This window comes from Apodemus sylvaticus, chromosome 1 (genome assembly GCF_947179515.1).
Source record: "Apodemus sylvaticus chromosome 1, mApoSyl1.1, whole genome shotgun sequence".
NCBI classification, from domain to species: Eukaryota; Metazoa; Chordata; class Mammalia; order Rodentia; family Muridae; genus Apodemus; species Apodemus sylvaticus.
Window position 1 is genome coordinate 184,142,039 of NC_067472.1, and position 19,865 is coordinate 184,161,903.

At 55.0% G+C, this 19,865-nt stretch overlaps 1 protein-coding gene across 2 annotated transcripts in view; it reads left to right on the forward strand.

Annotated features, from left to right (window-relative positions):
- The window catches only part of Pak4 (p21 (RAC1) activated kinase 4), a 39,023-nt gene that overhangs the window by 8,413 nt on the left and 10,745 nt on the right, over nt 1-19,865 (forward strand). Inside the window, exon 2 of one of the 2 annotated variants that reach the window (XM_052167559.1) lies at nt 19,478-19,551. The exons of the other annotated variant lie outside the window; for it this stretch is intronic. The gene's annotated coding sequence lies outside the window, so the exon portion shown is untranslated. The remainder of the gene's footprint in view (nt 1-19,477; nt 19,552-19,865) is intronic. 2 annotated transcript variants of the gene reach the window in all.

The following is a 19,865-nucleotide window of genomic DNA, read 5'->3' on the forward strand; positions in this document are numbered from 1 at the left end:
ACACACACACACCATGCAGCTATCAATCCAGCTTGCGTGTCTCTGCACTCCCTCCATAGTTGCTCAGACCCAGTTGTGGTTGTGATGTAGTCCCTGAGGTGTGTGGTGCATTGCTCCCTAGCTTAGCTTCACATTGGTAGGCTGGGGTGGAAGATGCGTCCCATGTCCCTTACTGTGTTCTCACTGGTTTGTATACAGTGGTTCTACTTGTTGGCCTCTGACTGGAGGTCACTGTCAGAGTGTGCTGTAAAGCCCAGGCATGGGCGTGCACCTAGAGAGCCGTCTGGCCTCGTTCCTGTGGACATTGCTGGGGAAGAGGCTAGCGGGGCCTTTGAGGACTTGAACACTGGGGATCAGGTCCTGAGTTGGGCTGAATTTAATGTGGCTGGTAATAATTAGCAGGGGCTTGACCAGATGGCCACACTGCAGCCTGGGCCTTCCTGGAATCCCAGGGTGCCACACAACTGATCCATTTTCCAGATGAGAATATGAGCCTGGCACCTGTGGGGATTCCTTGGCGCAGCCACAGCTTGGTGCCACGATGATCCTGGTGTCCCCTCCCATGTGATTGGCATCTCCCTGGCAGCCACCAGGCAGGACAGCTTTTAGTGGCCTTCAAAACTCAAAGGCCCAGTCAAATTACCTGCTTGTTCTGCCCTCGGGCTGTCTGCCCTTTTAATTTTCATTTCTCATTTCTAAATAAGACCAATTTTTCCTAAGGTGGTGTATTTTCTCGTTTCTTTTTGCTTTTTTTTAAACTTTCATTGCGATTGTGAATATGTGTGCATAGTGCATGTGTACGAGTGTGTGCACAAGTGTGCTACAGTGTGCTTGTGGGAGCCAGAGGCCATCATTGTGACTTGGCTTTCTATTTCCACCTTTATGAGGGATCTGCGGCTTGGACTTGGGTTGGTACCCACTGAGCCTTCTTGCCTGCCTGTCTCCCCTCCCTGCCCTCCCCTCCCGGTCCATGAATGTGGTATGTCTTTATATTTGTCTTCTCTCCTGGCCCTCAGAAGAGTGTCGTGTTTTCCCAGCAGGGCCCTTGCCTTCTTACTATGGGCTTATTCCAGCTACTTTATAATGGGGTCTCCATCCCCTGCTCCCATAAGATGCCGGGCCCCCCAAATTTGACCTTGCAGGGTAAAGATCTCGCCAATCCCCTGCTTTTTCTGTGGCACCATCCTGGGCCTTGCAGAGGAAAGGTAGGGTTTCCAGAGAAGCTGTAATTTTCCTGAACAATTTCAGGGGCTAATTAAAGGTTTTCCTTGACTAATCAGCTTACTGTTTAATTATCATGGAACAGGCGGAGAAATGTGGAACTCTGCTGGGGTCTCCCCAGAGTGTGGCAGGAGGAAACCAGGGAGGCCCTTGGTAGGTTTAACAGGATTTGGGGATACCTTGCATCGCCCATGAGCTAGCCAGAGTCACTGTCCCTGTGTCACCTCTTCCATTTAGTGTCTGCCTAGTGTTCTCACCTTCCTCCTTTGGGGTCCTGAGGTTAGCACCCCTAGGAAGCCTGTGCAGCTGGAGGTGAGCCCCACAGCCCCTGTAACGTGGCTGGAGGTGAGCCCCACAGCCCCTGTAACGTGGCTGGAGGTGAGCCCCACAGCCCCTGTAACGTGGCTGGAGGTGAGCCCCACAGCCCCTGTAATGTGGCTGGAGGTGAGCCCCACAGCCCCTGTAACGTGGCTGGCCACAACTGCCCACTGTACATCCCGAGGAGGACCCCCAGGGGGATGCTTCTTGCCTGAGCCCAGTGGCTGCTGGTCCTGAGGGGACAAGGGCTTTGGGAGTGGAACTCTGAGGAGAGGGCTGGTGGTGGGAGGAGGTATACACAGGTCACTTGGGGAGAGGCTGCTGGCTGGCTGGCTGGACCCCATGGGTCCTGAAAGTATCTGGAGGGGGAGGGACCCAGAGAGGGCTGCACCAGGCGTGATTTCATTCCTTGCATTCCTAAGCAAGCCCCAGCCTTCTGGTGGCCCTAAGTGGGGGAGGGTGGCCTAGAGAACGACCTCTGGACACTGGCCCCGACCCTGGGTGACTCTCTTTCTGCCCACCGTCAGCCTCGCTCTGCCTTCCCCTGAGGTCTCAGGACTGGCTGAGTTCTCACCAGGTTCAGGGGATGCAGGGACCCTGGCCTGTGCCATTGGACACCACCCCTCACTATAGAAGTTTTCAGAGTACCTCTGGTGGCCAGAGGGAGAGAGTGGCAGGCACACTTGTGTTAGCTTTCAGGATGTGTTAGGATCTTCCTGCACTCAGCACAGTCTAGTCTGGGGAGGCAGGACTGCTACTTACATTCACAGACAGGGCAGTGGAGGGTCACAGTAGATTTCTGTGCCTGGTGGTAGAGCCTCTGCTCCAGGCTTCCATCCCTAAGCCATCCAGAGAACTGGGCAATACTGTGCACACAAACACACGCTCACACGCACACGCCTGTCTCTGTCGCCGGTCGCCCACCCCCTATCTTGCCCATGGATGTCTTCCCCATCCCTGGCAGAAGTCTCTCCTGGGAGGCTGCAAGGGAAATGTCTGCAGGCCCAGGGCGCTATTCCCATGGGAAGGATGCTGCCATCACTGGGCCTGCTTCCCACCCTGCCCTCACTCCCGGGACTGAGGGGTGCAGTGTCCTGGGGTTGCTGTGTCACCTGTAGCCTCCAGCCACTCTGCAGGCTCATGTCTGGTCACCACGGGTTGCACTGTCTGCTGACCCCAGTCTGGTGCCAGCAAGGCTTGAGTTAGAGATGTGAATATCACAGTGTGAGAGCCTGTGTTGTTTTAATCCCACAGCTCTGGCTGTATCTCCTCCATCTTCTCCAGGCCCCTCCAAGACGGCTTCCTCTCTTTCTCTGGGTAAGGCCTGGGCTCAGATGTCCCAGTTCCCACATGTGGCAACTGGGGTGATGACTGGCTCCCTGCCAGGGTGGCTGGGGGATTGAGTGAGTCAGCGTGTGTATGTGCAGCCTGGACCGCTGTGCTGTGTCATTAGGGGTCATTAGTGTCTCCATTACTGTTGTTACATTGTGGCCAGGGAGGGCCGTGCTCCTGCAGATTTGCTGTAATCTGGGCATCTTCCTTTATAAACATGGGGCACGCCGGGTGGTGGTGGCGCACGCCTGTAATCCCAGCACTCTGGAGGGCAGAGGTAGGCAGATTTCTGAGTTCGAGGCCAGCCTGGTCTACAGAGTGAGTTCCAGGATAGCCGGGGCTATACAGAGAAACCCTGTCTCGAAAAAACCAAATCCAAAAAACAACAACAACAACAAAAAAAAAAAAAACCATGGGGCACATAGGAGAACTGCTTCCTCCCTACCCCAGGTCCCTGTCGCCACTTACAGTAGCTGCCAGCGAACAAACTCTGAGCAGTATGTGCTTTAGCCAGGAAATTTTCAGATTTGTCTCTTAACACGGATCCCATAATAGCCTCACACTTCCCAACTGAGGTCCATTTGTCATTCTGTCTGGTTTGGTCCAGACTAGGTCCAAGGCCTCTTAAGCTGCCTTCCATCTCTACATTTGTGCGTTCTCTCTGTCTCTCTCTGTCTCTCTGTCTCTCTCTCTCCCCCCCCATGTGTGTGTGTATGTGTGTGTGTGCGCACACATGTGCATGCGCGTGCACAATTTTGAAGCTGTTGCTGTGGGTGAACATCTGGGTTTAATAATTTAACGACTTGATGTTTGCACAACTGTCAAGTTAACTTTGAGGATAAAAATTTTAAAAGGCAAAAAAAAAGAGAAAACCATGGTGATACCTGTGTTTCTAGCACCTTCGGAAAGTTGCAGTCCAGGCTGGGAGGAGAGGGAGACTGTCTTATACAGACAAGCGTTGTTGAGCACAGAACACAAGAGCAATGAGGTAGGTGCACTGAGCTCCTGGTCCTCCTCTGAACAGGGGCCTTAACGCCCTCCTCCGTACCTTGTGCAGTAACAGCATGGGGCTCACACGTAGCATCTCATGGCTGGCCTCCCTGCTGTCCCATATCTCCAGCGTGGGGCACAGAAGAGCCACCAGGGGCTGCCACTGCCCTCAGGACAGTTTATTTGATCTAAAATAATTTCTTCTACTCCGTGGAAGTAGCTACAGTGGGCCTGGACAGGGATACCTCGGACCAGGGTGTCCCACGCATGTCACAGGAGCAGAACCTGGGAGTGCTTAAGTGTAGGAGAGGCCTGGTGCTTATGGCCCGGGCTCTGAGGTTTCCAGGGCTCGGTCTCCCAGCTTTTGTCCCCCAGTGCAGCAGGGGGTGAGGGTAGGCAGGGAAGAAGAGAGACTGGGCCAGCACAACACATATGCAGGAGGTCGAGGCTCGACTTATTCTGCAATGCAGAGTCTAACTTTATACAAAGTGTGGAAACCTCTGGGTTCACTCCAATGCCTAGGTGTCAAGCAAACATCCTATGTGCCACCCAGAACAGGGGACAAGTGCTGGCAGCTGCCAAAAACATCCCTTTCCAGAAGTAAGTTCTTAGTAGAACTAGCTCATGCTTTCAGCCCTCCCTTCCTTCCCTTTCACTGCCCAAAGGAGAACAGCCTCAGTCCCTGCTGCACGGGGTCCCCTGCCCAACTAAAAGACAGGCCCCAGGGACCGCGCCTTGTGGTCGCTGCAGCACGTCCACGTCTTTCCCTCGGTGGAAATGGCATGAGATTGGCACCTCCTGGCCACAGCTTGCTCTCTAGTATTTTGCTCTTGAGAGCTCTCCAGCCAGTGAAGGAACCGCCAGCAGGACTGCTCTCCAGCCTGGCCTGGGAGGAACAGCCTGGCTTTGGGCTCCTCCGGCCCAGGCCCAGGCCCCTCCTCCTGCCTCCCCCACCACCCAGCTCAGCAGGTGGAACCGGAGATCCCTGGTCACCGAATGGGGTCAGTTTCAGCCCTGTGCTCTGTGAAGGGGCTGTCATGTCTCCTGGAGGGACCACAGGCCAGGCAGGAAATCTCTCTTCTGACCCTGTGCCACCCTGGTTCCCCTACAGGAAAGCCACTGTGGTGATTACTGCCGAGGTCCAGGTCAGCAAGGGGCTCTCACGAAGCTCTGCTACTGAGTTGGTAGTTTGGAGGCAAGTGCAAACCCTACCACCACCTCAGTGAGTCTCCCCTTCCCATTTAGAATCTGTGTAAGGCTTAGTTCATCACTGAGAGGAGGCACTCGAGAGTCGGCGCCTTAGTGTCCTCAGTGGCAGTTGTATGAGTTACCTCTCTGCTTGGTGTCCTAAACCCCTGAGAAGCAGCTGAGCGGAGGAGAGGTCTGTCTGGGCTCGGACTTGAGGGTACAGTTTTATCATGGCTAGGAAGGCGCGGGCCAGAGAGTAAGGCAGCTGGGCATATGACGGTCTGCTGTCAGGAAGCAGGGTGCTCTGTTTCTGAGAGAGAGGGGGGAGGGGAGAAAGATCGATCCTCTGGAGTCATAGGTATTGGTGAGCCATCGGACGTGAATGCTGGGAACTGAACTCGAGTTGTTGGCACTCTACTCTTTCTGAGGGGTGGGGGCGGTTAGAGGTGTTACTGTGAGTCATCAGACATGAGTGCTCGGACCTGAACTCATGTCCTCTGGGAGAGCAGCAAGCTCTCTTAACCAGTGAGCCATGCCTCCAGCCTCTCCCTTTCTCCCGTTACACTCCGGCCCATCGGCTGGTGCTGCCTATATTTAGGAGGACTCTTCCCTGCCCAGTTAACCAGTGTGTAAGCACCCTCATGGACACACCCAGAGCTAGGTTTCTGTGGTGGTTTTAAATGCAGAGGTTGACAGCCGCCACAACAGTCTTGTCCCTGCTGCCTTTCACTCACTTGTCCCTTCAGGCTGGGCCAGGCTGAGGGCCAGCACTAGTGCGAACTCCTGCTCTAAGGACCAGCAGAGTGAGAGTTGCCTTGGAGAGAGATGCCCATCTGTGAGGCCAGTGGCGGCTGCCTGCAGGGGGCTGTGTAGGCTGAGGCCTGAGACCGGAACTGGTTTGTAGAAGAAGAAACCGAAGGAAGAAGAACACACGCTGAGCGTGGTGTGCGCACGAGGTCCTGGCACTCCAGATCAGCAAGCCATGACTTTGAAGCCAGCCTGGACTCCATAGTGAGGCTTTGTCTCAAATCAAAGCAAAGGCTGAAAGATGGGAGCAGGTCTGTCACTTACAGAAATCACTGATGTTCGTAAGTACACCTAGATTTTGAGGTACCTGTGATCTGAGCCAGATCTATCACCCTCTTCCTCCATCTTCTCTCAGTGGTAACAGCTTGCAAAGTCACCCAGGTCCCCAATCAGGAAGTGGACTTCGATCTGATCACGGCCGAACATTCCATCACAAGCATCCGCCCCTCCCCTCTGAGGCCTGCTCCAGCCACAGCCCTTCCCACCCTTAACTTTCTCCAGTTTTATAATTCTCTCATTTTAGGATTGTTATATAAGCAGAATCCTTCCACAGAGAACCTTCTAGAATTGTCCTCATCCATGCAGTCTAGTTCTCGGGAGAGTCTCGCAGGTGGCTGTGCATGTTGCTAGGTGGCACTCGTGGGTACCCCAGGGTGTTGCACCATCCACCCGTGGCAGACATCTGCTTGTTTCTAGTTTTTTGGCTATTACAACGAAAGCCTCCGCAAACGTTCCCATAGTGCTTTTTGTGTGGAGTATAAATTTGTTTTTCTGGGACAGATACCCCAACGTGTAATTGCTTGGTGCTGTGACAGTTACATGTTTTAAGGAAGATGCCAGGCTGCTTTTCAGAGTGGCTGCGCCATTTCCCGTTGCCATCAGCAGTCACAGCGCAAGCAGCAAGCAGGGCGCTGCTCGCCGGCCGGGCTCGCCAGCACGTGCGCTGTCACTACTTTTTATTTTAACTCTTGTGGTAAGTGTGTAGCACCGGCTCGCAGTCGCACTAATGCGTGTCTCTCTGGCTAATGGCTAATGCTGTAGAACATTCGGTGTGCTTGTCTCCCATCTGTGATCTGCTCTGGTGACAAGTCTTCGGGCTTCCGCTCACTTTATTGAGCTGCGTGCTGTTTTACTCTTTAATTCTGTGAGTGCTTATCTTGGGCACCAGGCCTTTGTCAGATGCCTGGCTTGTAAACGGTTCTCAGTCTGTTGCTTGCCTTTTCCTGTCGGTACTAGGGAGTGGACCTAGGACCTCGTGGCTGTGATAGGCCAGCCCTTTAGAGCCACATCACGGCCTGTGGCTTGTCTCTTTACCCTTTTCACGTGGACTTTTGCAAAGGAAAAGTCTTCTTTAAACAAAACAAAGCTTTATTTATAGTATTTTGTTTACTTGTATGTGTATGGGTGTTTTGCCTTGCATGTATGTGTGCATATTTGTGTATGCACATGTGTGTGCCTAGTGCCTGCGACATCCAAAAGAGGATATTGGATCCATTCCCTGGGCCTGGAATTCCAGATGTTTGGGAGCCCCCAATTCCACATAGGTACTAGGAACTGAACTTGAATCTTCTGGTAGAGCAGCCAGTGCTCTTAATGGGGAAAATCTTAAATTTTGGTGAGGTCCCTACATTTTTCCTCTTTTGTGGCCTGTGCCTTTGGTGTGCAGTCTGAGAATTGGGGGCTGAGCTCTGCAGGGTTTCTTCATGTGTGCAATGCAGGGGGTGGACTCAGGGCTCTGTGTCTGCATCTCTGGGCCTCTTACTGTTTACCAACCCTGAGTTGCCCTGGCCAGCTGTTAATTCAGTGTATAATCCAGGCAAGCCTTCAATTTAGAATCTTCCTGCCTCCACCATGGTTTTGTTTTCTGGGAATTTTAGAGGCACGAACCTTTGTAAGTTGGGTGCAGTGTGGTTTCTGTTAAGATTCCTTTCATGTGTTTAGAGGAAGCCAGTTGTTCCAGCACCTTGTATGAAGATGGTGCCTTCAGTTGATTTTCCCAGTTACCACAGTCTACCATCACCTCATGAATACCAAGATATCCTTTCCCAAACAAACAGAAGAACAGGCATGCTGGCTCAGGCCTGCAGTCCTGGCTCTCAGAAGGCAGAGGCAGGGATACCTTTGCCAAGCTGGCCTGGGCTGTGAGGTGAGACCCTTGGGGTGTGAGTACTGAGGGGAGTGATGAGGTGCTGGGCAGGCAGAAGATGTGGACCTTCATCACAGGCAAGACTGAGAAGGCAGCTGCCCTCAGAAACAGCCGCCCTCTTATAAAGCTAACCACAGAACATGGGCTGTGCATATGACCTGCCACTTCCCTCCCAGGCACACATTAAAGAAGTGAAAGCAGGCCAGATGTGGTGGCACACACCCTTAATCCCAGCACTTGGGAGGCAGAGGCAGGTGGATCTCTGTGAGTTCAAGGCCAACCTGGTCTACATAGGAGTTCCAGGATACATTGTCAGTGTTGTTTAGAGAAAAGAAAAAAAAACAAAACAAAAACCCCAAAGACAAAACAAAGACAAAACTGGGAACAGGACCTGGAGCAGTATCTGCACATCTAGTTCTATGGAGTGTTCTTCACCACAGCCGGAAGGTGGAAACAACCCTGCAGCCCGACGGATGGAGACAGACCAGCAGGGACACATAATGGCATGTTATCCAGCCGTGGAAAGGGACGGAGCCTTGATAGATGCTATTGTGTGGCTGCACCTTAAAAGCTTTGCACTTAGTGGGGAAAAGCCAGACGTAAGGAGGGGTTATCGCGTGATCCCACCTGTGCACAGAGCCCAGACTAGCACAGCAGCAGAAGGTAGGAGAGGTTGGGGGGGTGGGGGGACAGGGAAGGAGCAAGGCCCTTTTGCTGGCTAAAGGCTGGGGTAAAGAGAGTGCTGAAGGTTCTGTAACACTTGGGGTATTTAAAGACATGGGGCTGTTCACTTCTAAGTGAAAATGATAAATATTGTGTGTCTATTACCACAGTGTTTGGGGAAAAAAATCATGTTTTTTTGTTTTGTTTTGTTTTTTAAAGAATTTTGTTGGTTTTCTGAGACTCACATGTGCCCCTGGCAAAACTAGAACTCACTGAACTCAGCATGATAGCCCTTGTTTTGCCTCCTGGGTGCTTTATAAGTATACACCACCACACCGGGCATAAAGCCCAGGCCATTGGTGCTGGAGCGGTGGCTCGGAGGTTAAGAGCACTGGCTGCTGTGTACGGTTGTTTTGCCTTGTGTGCATGTGTGCATATTTGTATATATGCTGGGTTTGGGTTCTAGCACTCAGCTCAATAACTTCAGTCCCACGAGATCCAGTATTCTCTTCTGACTTCTGTGGAAGTCATAAAATGAAAATAAGTCCCTAAAAAATGAAAATAATCAAGTCATGTTGACGGGAGTCAATTTTGACTTCTCTGTGCACCTCCGCTGATCTGCTCCTTCCTGTTAGTCTCCCGTCTCTCCAGGTGTGTGGCAGGGAGAAGTGCCTCCCACTTTTCTGTTCTTCCCTGGAACTTTTCCAAGATCCTTGCCACCTCCCTTGACCTCATCCCCAGTATCCTACATATTACAGTGTGTGTGTGTGTGTGTGTGTGTGTGTGTGTGTGTGTGTGTGTATACTCATGTATGTGCATTCACGTGGAGGCCAGAGGTTGATTTCCTCAGTTACCCCACTGTTGAGGCTGGCTCGCACTGAACCTGTATCTCACCAGTCTGGCCACACCTCTTGGCTAGTGAGCTTCAAGAGTCAGCCAGTCCGCGCTCCCCAGTGCTGGCACTACACTACAGACACGCTCCTGTGCAAAGCCTTTCACACAGCGCTAGGATCTAACTCCTGGTCTTCATCCTTGCGTGGCAGGCACTTTACCAACCAAGCCGTCTCCCTCATGTTGCTTTTCTTAGTAGATGAAATGTTGGCTGTCCCCTCCGTAGCCTCCACGACCCTGGCTACCACTGTCAACTGTCTGGCCCATGCTCCATTCTGACCACTTTTCCCCACACTTACTCTGGTCTCCTGGATCCTGCCTTCCCCCAAGCCAAGTTACCACCTTAAGCTATGCCTGTCCTGGGCAGCCTGCCACAGCTCCCATGGCCTGCCTCACTACACTGTCCTCCCTCAGGCCCGTCCTTGCTGCCCCTCCACCTGGCCTGCCAGCTGAAATCCCATTTGTGTGATGCCTGATGAGAAGGCCCCTGGGCATCTGGTGGGCACATGGTGACCACTTGCTGGGGACCGAGTGCAGCGGAGGAAGTTGCGTGTGGCTAAGGCAGGCGACTGTGATGGGAAGGAGCAGGTGGAAATGGGGGCCGAGGTGGGCATGGCCCAGGGCTCCTGGCAGGGAGATGGCTGTAGCTGTGAGGCCCCAGCTGGTTTTCAACAGAAAGAGACACAGTCAGATTAGCTTTACAAAGATCCGCCCAACCCAGCAGAAAAGCAGGCAAAGGTATTGAATAGACACTTAGTAGAAGAGCACAGTCATTCTACCCGCTTCGGTACCGTGAGAGGATGCTCAGTGGGAAGAAGTAGGAAATGCAAATGAAAACCAGGCTGAGCCGGGCAGCGAGCTGGGCAGCCCTGGCCTGTGCTGCAGAGAGCAGAGATGGATGGACCACTGATGCAGCAGAGGAGGGACGGACCCCGGGCTTGCTGAGGGGCTGGGAGCAGCCCAGTCCTGGTGCAACCACTGCATTGCCCACAGACATGCTGGCAGCACCTGCAGGATGCCTGCTGTGCCCAGTTAGCATCTCTGCACTGCCTATGAGAGCAAAACAAAGCTGGCTTTGGGGCTGGCTCAGGTCACCATGGCACTTAGGGCCACCTGAGGGGAGGACCAGCAGTCTGCAAAATGAGGCCTGGTGAGGATTGTAAGATCTACATCTAAATAAGCATACATAGTCTTTCCCTTTAAAACTGTGACTTGACAAAACAAAAAACAAAAAAACAAAAAACTGTGGCTTGACATTAGGATGCATGCTGAAAATTGCCTCACACCAACCCTTCCTCTGAAGGGAAAGCTTTCTTGTCACCCTCTGGGGAGAGACGGAGGCTGTCATTCTTCTCTCAGAGCTCCTGGTCCTTCTCCTCTGCTGGGGATGGACCTGGGGCCTGTGTGCTCGCCACGCTGAGCCGTGCTGCCCCAGCCCTCACCAGGGCTAAGCCAGGGCCCTCCTAGGCTGCATCCATGACATTGTCATGAGGGTGAGAGAAGGTCTTGCTGTGTAGCCCTGCAGTCCTGCCGCCTCAGCACATCTGGCTGCGTTCATTTGATACTGAGCCAGGTCTCACCGAGTTGCCCAGGGTGATCATGAACTGGCTGTTGCCCGCCCACGCAGGCCTTGAACTTGTGGTGACCCTCCTGGCTCTTGGGACCATCATCCTTTGCTTTTCCTTTTGGTTTTGCCACCTTTGACAAAGTCTCAGGTGACTCCTTTCCAGTTGTTTGTGCTTTAGCATGACAGGTCCTCGATTGTGCTCCTGAGGGCCTCCCCCCCTCCTCCCCCCTCCCCCCTCCCCCACCCCGTAGGGACCCGAGAGGCCACAGTGACAGTCCTGCCTCCTGGGTCTGCTGAGCCTTTGCACAGGCTCAGGGGCTCGTGAGAGTACTTACCAGGTTCCCAGGGGGTGCAGCAGGGCATACCTCAGGACAAGATGCTGTGTGTGTCACATGCTGCATTTTGTAGGGTTTTTTTTTTTTTAAAGTGTGTGAGCCGGGCGGTGGTGGCACACGCCTGTAATCCTAGCACTCTGGGAGGCAGAGGCAGGCGGATTTCTGAGTTCGAGGCCAGCCTGGTCTACAGAGTGAGTTCCAGGACAGCCAGGGTTACACAGAGAAACCCTGTCTCGAAAAAACCAAATCCAAAAAAAAAAAAAAATGTTTAAAGTGTGTGGTGTGTTTGCAGAACACATGGGTCTCTCCAAAGAACAAATTGCAAGGGCAATGGGGTGGGTATATCCTGCCTCTGTTTACCCTTTGGTACCTTTTGGCATTGTTACCATGTGACTGTAACTAGAAACACAGGCAGAGATGAAAAGGAAAGAGACAGACAAGCTCCTGTGTGACAAACCGTGATTAGTGAGTCACCCACTCAGCACTCCTCCTCTGGGACCTGTTTCCTGGAGCTGACCAGAGCTGGTCAGGCTGCACCTCCTCCCCCAGCAGAGCTCAAACCTGCTGGTCTGGTTTGGGGAGGTGGCCCTATCTGGCTGAGTCTCTGGGCGGCTTCCCAGGTGCCCTGCCCCCACAGGGAGGTGGTAACCAGAGACCTGGGAATGTGGGGTCTCCCAGGCCCTGTTGTGCAGCGGGAGGGAGTGGGGCTGGAGAGACACAAGTGACACTGGCTACTTGTTGGTTGTCCCCACCATCTTTATAGAGACCACAAGCCTGTCGTGGGCTCCCCAGCCTGGGCCCTGTGCTCCATGGACCACAGCCTTCTAGGCCCCCTCTCAGACAGGGCTGCTTTTGCTCAGATTACCTACCACTGAATCCTCATGTATGCTGGGGCCTTGGTAGATTCTGGAGCTACAGACAGTAGGAGACAAGGGATCATAGCTGCCGGGCCAGGCCCAGGCCCAGGCCCAGAGGTCACGTGTGGACAGCCTGGGCTGAGGAAAGGCTTCCTGAGCAGGTCCAGGAGGCAGGCTCTGGTTGGACCCTCACATGCTTTTGGTTCCAGAAAGACAGACAGTTTGAGAGGCCGCCTGGACAGATCCTTACACTGAGAGGTTGCACAGGAGACCTCTGCTCAGGGCTGGCAGCCGGCTGGGCTTTTCAGAACAGATAAGGAGCAGAGGGAGGGAAGACCTTGCCCCTTCCAGAGTCACTTGTTCAGGATGGGGCTCTGAGCTACACTGCCTTAGTCAAAGCAGCTAGTTAAGGGCACAGGCGGCAGGGGCCCTCGGGCCATCACACGACCTCTCTGGACTTTTTGGCTGCTCTGCTGTAAAGGAGGCCTGCTAATGGGGCTGCCCTGTGCTGGGCACGGCTCCTTCCGAGGGAGCCGCTCACCCCAGAGAAGTTACTGTGACATCCTGGTCCTAGCTCTGCACCATCCTCCTATCATCCATATCTCCACTGTCCACTCCCCTGCTTGTACCACTTGCTATCCTCCAAACCCAGGGGAGAAAAGGGGATGGGGCCACACCCCATCTCAGATTACCCACCTAGCCCTCCTGAGGCCTCTGGAGGCACTACCCAGCTCCAACCCCTGGTCCAGAAGCTACCCTCTGGTGTGCGGTCTAGCTAAACCCTGGTTTCCTGGGCCTCTGTTATCCACTGTGTGTGTGGAGCCGGAGTTAGTAAGATGGGTGTGCCTGTTGTAGTGGAGGCAAGTCCTGCTGAGACCAGGCTGTGGCTGGGGTCCTTGCCAACCCTCCTCTCTGTCCCACAGCTCTGGGCCTACTGGCTCTGGCCCCACCTTCCGCCTCTCTGCTTCCCGCCCTCTGTGGGTGGGAGCCACAGCCCCTGCTGAGCTGCTACCACGGCTAGACTGTGTCCCCACCACTGTTAGCCTAGGGTGCACAGCCAGCTCATCAGTCTCAGGGTGCCCTGAAGCCTGTCCCTGTCCCTGCACCTGAGGACTGGCTGCCAGTTGCCCTTGGAGAGGTAGCCCAGGACCTAAGAAGAGGGTGGTAGAGGTAAGCAGGCTGCCTGTGGCCCTCCAGGAGAGGGTGGGCCTGGTCCCTGGAGCCGGTGTGAAGATGTGGGATGGGCCACACCTTTCTTGAATCTAGGGGTGGAGTGATTTGTTCTACGTGTGAGGTTGCAGGCTCCTGGGAGCTGGTGTCTGAGCACGAGCCTCCATGCCCACATCTTCCTGATGACCTTTGGGTGTTAGTTGCTTGCTGTGCATGGGCCTGTAGTTGTGAGGGTCTCGGGTCTAACCTTGTAGCTTGGGTTGTGGTCCTCAGTACATCTTTCAGCAGGATGTGTGTACACGTGTCCCCTGTGCCTGTAGAGATGCCGGGGCCTCTTGTGTATCACAGCTCTTGGAGTATGACTATAGGTATCTTTAGGGAGCACTCTCACTGTCTCTTTGGGGTGGGGAGTCGTCATATTTCAGAGGGGCTTACAGTGGGATGCTCAGGGGTCCCCAGCCCTTCCACTTGCTGAGCCTGGGCCTACAAGCTACTTCCATGAATTCTCTCCGGTGCCTCCAGTGCTTCCTCCCCCAGGCCATGCTGGCACCTGTGTTTGAGGGGCAGGAGCTCAGCTCTGAGCTTACCTCACCATGCTGTACAGTAAACACTGGCCCAACCACCGGCTCACGCCCCCATGACAGCTGTCAGTCACATGCTTAGGATGCTGGGTGACTGTGACTTGCAGCTAGTCGTGGTAACTGCGTGTCTCTTGATATCCAGTACGTCCATCTGTCTGTGGCTTGTTTGGGTTTCTGTTGCGGGGTCTGTGATATGACAGTGTATGTGTACTAATAGTTCTTACTGGCTGCATGGCATGGGATCTGTGTGGCCTGTGTGTGAGGTACTGAATGCTTGTGCCACGCAGGGCTGTGGACAGGAGCCTCCTTTTTGTCTGTCCTTCCTGCAAGGATCCAGGAAGGAATGAATACAGCCTAAAGCGACGTCTCCGGTCCTCACAGCTCACCCACACTCTTTGGTTCTCAGGGGCAGCCACCCCATCCCAGGCACTAGGCACTGTGAGGCGAGCCTGGGCTGCCTGCGCCTCGGGGCTGTGGGGCCGGGCAGCTTCTCACTCAGCCTTCCTCTGCAGTTCACTCTTCCACCATGTGCAGTCCGCAGCATTCCCCATCCCAACCCGGGAAAGTGTCACTAGCACATGCACATGCTGGAGGGGACTGTGACCAGGGTCATCACTAGCACATGCACATGCTGGAGGGGACTGTGACCAGGGTCATCACTGGCACGCTTATTCAGCCTCTCTCTGATGCAGCAGCGGCAGCGGCTGTGTGAGCCCCTGTCAGACCCTGTTCTCCATGCCTTACTGTTGCAGTCCAAGTATTCCCAGCAGGTAGGGACTGTCACAGTCTGTGGCTTGCAGACAGAACGCTGAGGTTCTGGGAGGTTAGATGACTTGTCCATGGGTGTGCGGCTGGAACAGCTGAGCCAGCGCTGCGTCTGAACAGCCTGCTCGTAGGCCCACAGAGCCCAGACTGAGGTAGCCCCAGGTTGGGCAGTGGCCAAGAGAGACATGCCCTGTGCAAAGGGCTGTCCCTGTCCCTCTGGCAGGAAGCTGTCCATAGAAGGCCACCCAGACAGGACGAGAAGAATAACTGTGCCAGACCGTCGAGGAGATGCCATCCTGACAGCTTAAAGAGGACGGGATAAGGTGGGAAAGGCTGTGAGGCTGGGGAGTTTCTGGGCCCATCCTTTACATGCCTCCTGGGGAAGACAGCGCTGCCTCTGGCCAGGATGAAGAGAGCAGAGTTGTAATGGCTTCCCACGCGTCTCCAATGTCCAAGAGCAGGGCACTGTCTCTGAGTCATCACTCTGTAGGGGCTGCCCCTATTGCAGGGACTTACTGCCAGGGCTTGGGCTCTTACTGTGGATGGGAAGAAGCTGTCCTCAGGTTTCCCTCCAAGGCATGTCTTAACAGGTGTGTCTCCCTGTAGTGTGAGCCTGTGGCAGCCTCAGTGAGATGCCCTTGGTCCTGGTTAGGACACACCGAGCTTGTTGACTAAATTCCTAGGTGTCTTGGGTGATATCTAGGCAGCTTGGGACAGAGGCTCTGGAATCCTGTTTGCCCCACCTCCTTCCCTGTGCATCATGGCCCAGACTCATCATTGTGGCAAGATGAGTACACATCTCCCCAGATATTTACTGAGTGTCTGTGTGGGCCAGGCCCTGCTCAAGGTGCTAGGGAACCATTTGGTGTGGGGCGCCCAGAGGAAGGGGCCTATAGTCACAAGGAATATGGCGCCGGGAGTAATAAGGGTTGCGGGGAAGGAGAAAGTTGTGCCTGCCCCAAATTTTGTTAGGTATCAAGGTAGCCTCTGTTGAGTTTGTTTGTTTGGTTGGTTGGTTGGTTGGTTGCTTGCTTGCTTTTTCAAAACGAAGTTTCCCTGTGCAGCCCTGGCAGTCCTGGAACTCACTTTGTAGACCTGGCTGGCCCCAAACTCAGAGGTCCACCTGGCTCTACCTCCTGAGTGCTGGGATTAAAGGTGTGTGCTGCCACTGCCCGGCTGCCTCTCAAGCACTAAGACTTGAATGTTAAGAAGTAAGCCAAGGTTCTGAGCAGAAGGCTTTGTAGGTACAAAGCTGGGTCAGGTGTTGTTGTCCCAGTTTGGATGTCAGTTAAAGATGGGGGGGGGGGAGGCGAAGATGTGCAGGTCTCTAGCAGGCAGGACTGTGTGGTGTCCCTTGGAGTCACATGGGTAGCTCATTTAACATTCCCTCCGCATGGTGGCTTCTCTGTTCTTAGAGGCTAGTCATTGTCAACAGTTGTCTGCCTCCTGCTCTTGTTCATAGACCCCGTAGGTCCTTCCTATGAAATGGAGGCCTTGGCTGGAGCAAGGGACACTGAGGAGCAGTACACTGGTGGGGTGTTACAAGACCTTTGGGGACAGACTGGGTATTTTTTGTGACCTGGCACAAGGTGTTCCTGATCAGTGATTTCACTTTTGTAGGCCTCAGTTTCCTAATTTTGGAAACAGGAAGGAAGAGGACTCCCCAGGACCTAAATCTGTTTGGGGGACCCATGGTAGACCAGTGTGTGTACCTGCACATGCCTGCTGTGTGAGCCACCAGTGTTGCAGGCTGACAGCTTCAGACAGGCTGACGCTATCACGCTGTGGGAGTGGGGGTGGGGTACTAAGTTCTCTTGAGTGCATGAACAGGAGGCCAGTGAGCCCAGCCAGGCGCTGGAGTAAGCTGTGCCAGGCAAGCCGGGCCTGCCGAGTTCACATCCCATGCCCTGACGCCACCTTGCCACCTTGGTTTTTGGACCGAGCAAAACCTGCCCGCTCTACCCATGCCACCTCCCCTAGGGGGTCCTGTGTACCTTATCTCATGCCGGGTTGTCACAGCCATCTCGCTGGTCCCCTGTTTCTGTCCCTCCCCTGCCTAGACCCTTCCTGTATCTTCATCTTCCTTGAGAAAGACAGGCACCACCCGCCCTGCCTCATCACCAGCCTAACCCCACTCTCCCCTCTGCTCCATCTGTCTCTCTTCCAGGGGTACCCAGTCACCCCTTTAACTCCAGGGTCCAACAAGATTCCCCCAACACTGGCCCAGAATCGCCCCTGCTCAGAGGTTTCTGGGGGCCGGGGGCTTGTGTTGGTAACTTCCCAGGGCCACAGGTTCCTTCATGGTAGGCTTGTCCGTTCTAGAACCCCGTGAAGTACATTTGGTGACAGGGGCAGGGTTTCAGGTATCTTTTCTGTGACCAGCTGTCTCACCAGAGGCCCTGGGAAGGGGTCCAGGAAACCCCTTTCCCAGAGACTGGGGCAGACTGGGTAGGAGGTGAGGTGTGGCCCTGCAGTGCCAGCACAGGAGAGGAATGGGGCAGGTAGGAGCGTGCGGGCCCAGCCGAGCCGCCGCGGGCACGTGGTGCAGGCGAGTCCAGCGTGTTGCATACTCCTTCCTGGGTCAAACCATGGCAACCTCTGACCACGGAGACTATGTTTCCACACCAGAAAACTGGGCTAAGGAGCCTCCGTGGTAGGCTGTGCATATGGCACAGGGCTGAGCACCACTGGCTGGGCCTGCACCAGAAGCAGGGGCCACAGGCCCTGGGAGAAGTGGCCTTCTCTAATGTCTGCCCTGGCTTTGCCTGTGGCCAGTGAGGGTCCTCTGTGCCCATCTTCCGTACTTAGGGCCTGGGGTGCGCAGTGGCTGTCCGCATCAGGAGCAAAGGTTGAGAGATGCTGGGCACGGTGGTTCTAAGAGGTGGCACCCGCTGATGCGCAGTCCTGCTGGCTCCTGTTGTCATGTGACTAGCATTGAGGATTTACTGCCTGAGCGTCAGAAAGAGCTGGCTCTGAGCCAGGCCTTCAGTGGCTTGCTGGTTTTGCGTTCTCTGTGCTCCTTGTAAAAGCTGCTGGAAGCAGCTACTGTCGTCACTGCCCTAACAAGAGGAAACTGAGGCATAAGAGCAGAGCTCTTTCCCCAGGGTCTCACATTGAGCTTCCTGGCATGAGCTGCGGGCTGGGTCTTCACAGAGACAGCAATCAGGGCATGTAGTGCTAGCTAGCTGTCAGTGTCAGCTGGGGTTTGAGGCCTGGGCTGCAGGGCTCTGAAATTCTGAGCTGGTCTGGGAGACCCATCCCGGCCATGAGATGCCTAAAAGGGCCTGGGTGGGGCCTACACCGGGTCATTATAAACATAACCAGTTCCTCTGTTTGTCCTTCCCTCCATACGCTGCCCAGAGGAAAGGGGTGGCCCAGGCAAATATCCGGAGGTGTGTCCTTCCGCCCCTTCTCCTGCACGGTCACAAGTGGCTGCAGTATGCAAGGTGGCTTGGGGCTTATGGGTAGGGGTAGGGGTCCATGAGGGGAGCCTGGCCTTTTCCATCCTAAGCTTACTGAGCGATCACATGCACCACCCCCCCCCATTCTGCCAAATCTGGGGCCACCTTGGGCCTCCCTGGGAGTAGGGGGTGGGGACTGAGAGTAGAGCCGAGAGGTCAGGGTGAGTTGCAAGCTAGACGGAGGACAGGGAGCTGCAGGATGGAGGACAGGGAGCTGCAGGACTGAGGACAGGGAGCTGCAGGACGGAGGACAGGGAGCTGCAGGACTGAGGACAGGGAGCTGCAGGACGGAGGACAGGGAGCTGCAGGACGGAGGACAGGGAGCTGCAGGTCGCAGCGCCAGGCCCCACGCTGTATCAGGCAGCTAGAGGTGTGGCACTGTTGGAGTTGTAGAGACGGGCCTAGTGCCAGGGAGGGCTGGGTAGCCCTGGTGCCGAGGTCGGGGTGCTGGGACAGGCTGGGCAGGAGAGGCCAGAAGGAAGGGTGCATGCTGCAGCGCTGCTCTGGAGACAGAAGGCTAGAAGCCAGAGGCGCCCATTCTGCCCAGCCGGCCCAACCCTCAGCCAGAAGCCCTGGACCTGGATCAAGCAAAGAAACTAGAGCAGCTGGGAAAGCCCTGTCCAGGCCTGGGACTGGCCACCTGCTGGCCCCTTGGGACCAGTTGAGACAGGTTGGCTGCTGCGTCCCCACCTGCCTCGCACTTGGCCCTGCTGCCAAACCGGTTTCCCTGGCTGGCTGCCCATCCATGTCCTTGTAGGCTGAGCCAGTGACTCCCAAGAAAGAGACCTGTGCCTGGAGAAGAGGAGTCCTGGCTGGGCCCCCTGGACACCGTCCCAGCGTAGTCTCACCAGGGCTGGGTACTGGTTCTGTGCCTGCCCACCACCCTGCCAGCTACTGGGGAGCCAGGTGGGACGCACATGAAACTGCTCTGGCGGCCTTTGGGCCTCCGCTCAGGAGGCCCAGGAAGCCTCCCCTTAGCACCCCTGCCGTCCCTCCATGGCTGGACAGCACCCTGTAGGTCCAGTCCTACCAGTGTACACTGTCACTGCCTAGGGACCATCGCCCCGTGTAGACCCTAGTGGGTCACAGGCTGTCTACGTTGTCATTGTGTCCCACTATCCGCCAGGTACAGTGGGTGTTAGTGATTGAATGGCTGATGGATCTTTTTTTTTTCCTGTCTTGCAGATGAGTAACTCAAAGCCTCAGGAGGAGACGTCACCCACGCAAGGGTGCTTCTAGCCCAGCCAGCTTCAGACCAGGTCTGTCTGAGCCCAGGCTCTTCCCACAGGCCCAGTCTGTCCAGCATAAGGGGCTGGTCCAAGGCAGGGAGGGGCTCAGTCGCTTCATCGCCCAGGACCCAGGTAGAGAGAGGTAGAAGAGGGTTGTCGAGAGGCTGCCTAGTGTCCATCATTGCTTGAGCCTCTGTGAGGTGCCACCATCATCCTGTCCTTCAGCTGGGGTGGACCCCAGGGCCTCCCACCTACTGTACAGTGCTCTGCTGCCAAGCTGCAGCCCCAGACCTTGATATCATCTTATTTTGAGACAGTTTCACCACATTGAGCAGAATAGCCTG